This window comes from Aphelocoma coerulescens, unplaced genomic scaffold, assembly GCF_041296385.1.
Source record: "Aphelocoma coerulescens isolate FSJ_1873_10779 unplaced genomic scaffold, UR_Acoe_1.0 HiC_scaffold_171, whole genome shotgun sequence".
NCBI lineage: Eukaryota > Metazoa > Chordata > Aves > Passeriformes > Corvidae > Aphelocoma > Aphelocoma coerulescens.
In genome coordinates, this window is record NW_027183519.1 from 1 (window position 1) to 6702 (window position 6702).

Genomic DNA, 6702 nt, shown 5'->3' on the forward strand with positions numbered 1-6702 from the left:
AATCATTGTCTCATCGTCACTGAATTGTTGGCTGGCACTAATGATCACAGACCTTAGGACAAAAATATCTTCAGGCATATTTGCAACCATGGAGCAGCCATAACTTGGTTTCGTTTCACAAGTCTTGCAGGCTCCTGCCCTCTTGGAAGTGCAAAGCAACATAGAGCATCCCTGCCTGCATCCATTCCTCACCAGACATTGATATTATAGGGGGACACTGTTCACTGTTCCAGGGATAAAGTGTGTAGCACCAGGAAATCTGGATAGGGCGTGAGTGTCTGTGTGCTGCAGTCTCAGGGTGTGCAGAAAGGCAGAGTCACCCTCCCTGGCCTGGCTACCGCTGTGGGCAGGTACCACTCAAACACTCTGCCTTCTGCAGCCAACGCTGCTTGCCCATTTCATACTCTGATCCAAGGTCTAGTGGCATAAATGGGATGTAATCAGGGAGCTACGTTGACTCTGGAGCCTGCCCTTAGACATGTTATTCTCCTGGGGTGCTTCCATGTGAATCTGTCTGCAGAAAAAACAGCTGAGAGTGGAATTGATAGAAAAGTACTGATATTTATTACCACTATTGAGTATCTTCTGCATGGTAATATATTTCACAATTAATTTCTCCATCGCCTTCTTTTTTAAATAGTTTTGCCAACTTCTCTCTTTCATTCTCTATTTAATCTTCTATTTCTACATATTAAGCAAGGAAAGTAGAGACATGCAGAAGAGGAAAAGAACTAAAAAAGAAATGAGCGTTCTTGAAAATATCATTCCTTTGTTAGTATAAAACTGTGCAATATTTGAACTGGTTCACTTTATTTTAGCTTTTCAAAACAAGATTTTTATCTAACAAAAAATATGCCTTGTTAAGATGTTTCAGTTTTTTTCCTAGAAGAAACCTGTGATTCCCTTTTCTCTACCTGAAATGTGACATGATCAGAACTTCTGAAGCTCTATCTTAGCAACACTTCAAAATTACTTTAAAATATTTTTTTCCAAAATTGAACCCTTGGGAAGTGAACACAATTCCAGCACATTATTGTTGAACAGTTTTTAGCAGATACCAAGTCTTGTACTCATCTCCAAAAAGCTGGACTAAATTAAAGAGCCTTTTTTGCTGTGAAGAAAAGCTGTTGGAAAACTATTGATAAGTCTTTTCCATTCTCTTCAGGAGTGCAACTATTTAATTTGGCTGCTAATCATTTAAATGCCTAATCAGTGAATTTTTCTATAATCCTAACTTGTATTACAATTTGCAACCCCAGGCCCTTGATCATTTGTAGCTTTTTAACACATATTCACTTCTCCTGGAATGTAATACATCACTTCCTTGCCTCTCATGTGTGCATGAGGAATTAAATTGTCTCCTGCAGGTGAGCAGGGAGGCAGAAGGCAGTTTCCTGGAGGCATTTGGGTTTTCCCACCCTCATGCCTATCTCCATGTGGCTCTGGACAGTCTGTGAATGCCACTCCCTGTTCATCTCCATGTACAAATCTCTGACACAAAGTAATTCCACTGCCATTCCTGAGTCATGCCCTTGGAAACGGGACATCTGTAAACACGTCCTCATCTGGATTCTTATTTGCCTGCCTGTAACTGCTGGTAGTGCCTCTGCTTCTCCAGGGAAGGAGGATTGAGAACTGTGTGAAGTTCTTAAATATTCATCCTTCTGCTTTGGAGGAACTGAGCTGATGTCAGTGTTACTGGCAAAAATTAATTTTATAGTTCTATCTTCTTATTTTTATAGTTCAATGTTCTAATCATAGCTATAAATTAATTAAAGTCTTATTCCTCTTCAACCTTGGAAAATACATTGTGGTAGTAACCCACCATTTTTGAGCAAATCACAGGGGAGATAATCGATAAACTAGGAAGAGTACTAAAAATCTATCGTGTGAACAATTTTTGGCATTAAGTAAATCTGACAAGGAGACTGGCTGGTTTGTACAGTGGTCAGTGATGTGTTCCTGCTAGACTCATTGGTCCTTTTGTCTTTCCATGTTTATCTGATGCAAATATATTTTCTGTTTCTTAGGAGAGCACTCATCTCATGGGAAGAATAAAACTCGGCAACTCTTCACATCTCAGCAATAAATATGTAAGTTCATAGCCTTTGTTTTCCATCCCATAACATTAGTGATTGTCAGTCCCTTTAATACTTTTTAGTCTCAGTATTGTGCCACATAACTAAAAAAAAGGGTTAAAAATGCAAACCAAAAAGAGCAATGACTTAAGTTGGCAGCAGCCTCAAGGAAAAATGTCTTAAAGAAAGCTCAGCTTGAGCACACCATCGTGACCAGATTCACAGGCAAACTGAAGAAGCTTCCAGCTCCAGAGACAGACCTATATAGGCAAGAGCATGTGACTTTAACTGTTCAGCATTTCCTGGATGTAAATCCCTGAGTGAATTTTCTTTCTGTTTGTGTGAGAAAGAATAGATTTTTAAAGGCAGATACCTATTAAAAAAAAATATTTGGTACCCAGAAATTTTTTGCTCCTTTTTTTTTCCATGAAAAATCTGAATCTTTTTCACTTCATGAAAAAAGCCAGCACTTTGATTGAGGTAGTTTATTACCTCTTGAAATCCTTGGTGGTTAACATACACAGCAAGTGCTGGATGCTATTTTTATGTGTGAGAGGGCAGAGACCATCAGAGCACCTCTGAAACCCAGGTTTTGATGTGGGCACTGCATTGTCCTTCATGTATGAAGCTTTCTCAGGCACCACAATATCCACTTCCCATGGAGCTGCTTCTCTCGCTTGTGGAGAGCTGTGGTCCTTTGCTGAGGGAGAAGGAAGCAGCTGTGGGAAGGGTCCTATGTGACCAGGGTAGAGCAGGAGGTAGGGGAGAAGGATGCTCTGAGGAGCTGGGTGTCCCAGCATGTGTGGGATGGACCCAACAGAGGCTCTGGCAAAGCCCAGCCTCCCACCAGCACTGTAGGATGAAGCCCCTCTAGAATGGGTCCCATCACCCTCCACTGAGAAATACCTGGCTGACCAGAGATGTGAGGAACATCTTTGATGGTTTTGACCTATTCTCATTTCCTCTAGCATGCAGAGACCGAGCTTTCCTGATGCCAATAAAAAGGACAAAATTACCTCCTTTGTTCCTTGAATTAGAGCAGCAGAACGCAGTTTTGCCTACATTATTGAAAACCCAGAGGTGGTTCAGTATGTGTGGATGCAAGACAATGGCCTGGACAATGAATTTAATCCTTATTGTCTAACCCATATTGGATTTATTCTGTGTCTTCCATTTTAGCTTGCTCTTATGTTCCTGAACAACCTTACCTGGAATAATAATCCTGAGATACTCTTGTCATTTCAGATGTGAAGCAGCCTGTTTTATCACGATATCCAGGAACATCCCACCAAAGTTGCATTTCAATGGGAAATGTGGAGCAGCTGAAGCTTTTTACCATCAGGGCACTTGTGTTAATGACCAGGTTTTGACTTCTAAATCTCAAGCATCTCCTTTCCCTTCTGGAAAGACATGTAATTTTTTGATGGCTTAATTACTGGTATATCATATATATTTATTATTTTCACATATAGTAAAAGCAGGGAAACAGGTTGAAGAGAATGTAAAAAGAAGAAGGGTGAAGATAATGTAAAAATTAGGTGATGTTTGCATAGTAGCTACTAAAAATGTTTTCTGCACACAGAGGAAGGAATATGTCAGTATACTTTGTTGAACTTATGGTAGCTAGGGATCTTTTAATTGTATGTAGCAGAATACAAACAGGGCCTGACCCTTGAAACAGGACTGGGCAAACAGCCACTATGAAAATTAATTCAGTGTTTTCCATGAGACTCCTCACTGTAGCACATGCTTTGCTTGTCACAAATGTTTACAGGGTGGGATGCCCGGCTGAGATGCTGAAGTGTGTGCTTGTTTTCTGTGAAGGGAGGAATATACCTTGCACTGAGGCTCTTTTAAATTCTGTAAATTACTGCATATAATCCTTGTAATGTAGCAGGCAATAGTTGGTTTTCACCTGTTCCTTGGCTAATTGCATTATGTGTGCTACAAATATGACTCCCATATAGCCTGGGGCACACAGTGGGAATCAGCAAGGGAAGCAATTTCACAGATGAACCTTCGTCCCTGTGTTCTGAGTAATGCATTGGATTCCTGTGGGTTATTGAATAACTCTGGAAGTTTAGAGAGTGTTTCAAGTGCTAGTTACAGTAGCTCTTAATTTGTACAGAGCTGGCAGTTCCAAAATATCAAGTAGTGCTTCTATCTGCATGTACCCTACCTTTCTAGAACTATAAATGTTTGAAAGTTGTATTACTGTGAGCATCTGCTCAGTCTCAATCCACTGACTGGTAGCATTCCAAGAATTACTTTTTTTTAAATTGAACATTGAAAGAAGACAACTGTTGGTCTAAGTGTAGGACCACGATCCAGGATGATCATCTAAGTTTTGTTACCTATTGATGCAACACTTTTGAGGAACTTCTCTCTCCAATTTCCTTCTCTGAAATATTAAAACTTGCCCAGCATTATGGTAAGAGACTGAGCAGATTTATTAGTTCATGTCTATAGACAAATCTGAAAAGTGTTTTTTTCCCTGTGCTTGGCCATTGCTCTTACTTCCACTTTGTTGGATCTGACAATCTTCTGTCTTAGTGGCACCATGGAAGACTTTTGATGAAGCTTGATCAAAGATGGGGAACAAACAAGTGTCCATGCTTCAGCTGAACTTACGTGGTTCATTCAGGTATTCCTGGATCACTTGTGTTCTTCAGGAGCAGAGGAGTCTTGGATGCCTACTTTGGAAAGGTCAGGCCATCTGAAATATGCTAGTTGGCATCTACAACTATTCTGGTTCCTGATTGATGAAGTTTCCTTCAAAAAAAAAGCAGTCACTGTGGATTTTCATGTTGATTAAAAACCCAAGATATTTTGTGGTATGTTGTACAGTGAAAGGACAGTAGAAAAAAGCAGAGAAAGATTGTGAAATACCTGTTTGTGTTTTTGTGCAAAATACTTTCAGAAAATACCATGTTGCGTCAAGAAAAAAAAAATGTACTGCCTATTAAAATGTATTATCTTTATTAAGTAGCTATCCTTTTCTGTTTGCAGAAATGTAATCCGTTACCCGTGTCTAGCACAACTATTGTCCATTACTCCACATTCCTGTATCACAGAATGAGCTGGACCCTTTCTGACAAGCCTGGAGAGCAGGCATTAGATATTCTGGGCATGGTGGTGGCAGGAGCGCCATGAAACCTTGCAGAAGGCATGCTGGAGGTGGCAAGTGGAAACTCCTCCTCATTACAATCAGTGATGGGGAGAGAGCAGGCCTCTGCAAATCCTGATGCTGGAAAAGTGAAAACCACCAAAACAGGGAAGGTGTTTGGGCCCTTCATGATAAGGGGCACGGCAGACAACCAACTCATCAGAAGGCTGGGAAACATCTCTCAAAGGGACTGACTTGTGCTGAGTGTGTATCAAGTAAAAGAGGTGAGTTTAGTGGAGAGCGGAAATAAGAGCCTGAGATCCTCTTAACCCCTGAAATTACAAAACTTGTAGTAAAGGGAGACATATGAACTTCCATGCTTGTTAAAAATCACAAGGGAATTAATGTTGGTATGAAGGAGAGAAGACAGATTTGCTTGAAGGATATCTGTAAAGCACAGAAAGGATTTGAAAGAATATTTGGGGCACTTCTGCAGGGCTGGAGGTGCTGGAATTGGCTTTAATGGGAAGTGATGAACTGTCTGCAGAGAGAGCTCAGTATTTAAAGAAGTTACATGCAATGGATCAGGTAGATGAAAAAGAAATGAAAAATCAATTCAGGTTGTCTGGCTCAACAGCTCCACTGTAATACATGTCTAAAAGAGCCACTACAGTTTTTCTAGCCACTAGTATGGCAAAAAAAGCCCCCAAAAGTTAAAGTTGGTCCTCCACTGTGAGTTTCGTCTGTATGAGAATACCAGGAAAATGGATCTATATTTGTAAAAGTCTTTTCACTAAAGTTTGGTTAAATCCTCTGTGGACAGTCCTATTTAAATTTTGTGTTCTTCAGCTTCTGTGTCCTAATTTGCTAAAGCAGTAAATGACATCCACTTCACTGTGGAATGAACATGCCCACAGAAATGATATTGAACTGGATCTGCTTACAAATTAGTTCAGCTCGTGAGTTACTTGTTGAACAAGTTTGTAGGTCGAGTATATAATTCTGATCTACATGTTACAATCCAAGACTAAAGAACGTATTTGGGTGGCAAAGACTTTGGGGTATCATTAATCACTGCCAGCAAAGTGTGCAGGGCTCAGTTTTGCCAGGAGAAAGTGTTTTCAGCACTGCTTATCTCAGGCTCAACTTGGGAAAGCAAGTCACTGTTTTCAAGCACAGAAAAGTTTCCCTGGGCTCTTCCCAGAGTCTAACCCTGCTCAGTAAAAAGCTTTGCAATATTTTGGGAGTGACCAGTTGCAGCATGCTGGGATTTCGGACCCAGCTCTAAACAAGACAAGTGGGCACTGAAGGAAAAGAACCAACCAAACAAAAAACCCCATGTGGCACAGTCTATTGACTATTGGCTTTCTACCCTAAGATGCTGTATCAAGTAACTTATCTGACTCACAGACAGAAAAATGCTTTTGTCATTATTTACAGGGAAAAGGTCTAGAAATGAGAAAAACAACATAGAAAAGTTGAAAATAATTATTTCTAAAAGGTAAATGCTGAAGAGGT

At 40.3% G+C, this 6702-nt stretch overlaps 1 long non-coding RNA gene across 1 annotated transcript; it reads left to right on the forward strand.

Moving 5' to 3' along the window:
• Nucleotides 1-1218: 1218 nt before the first annotated feature.
• LOC138100946 (uncharacterized) lies at nt 1219-5063 on the forward strand. Its single transcript, XR_011146988.1, has 2 exons — nt 1219-2093; nt 3324-5063. It is a non-coding gene; the product is annotated as an uncharacterized lncRNA (long non-coding RNA).
• Nucleotides 5064-6702: the final 1639 nt, after the last annotated feature.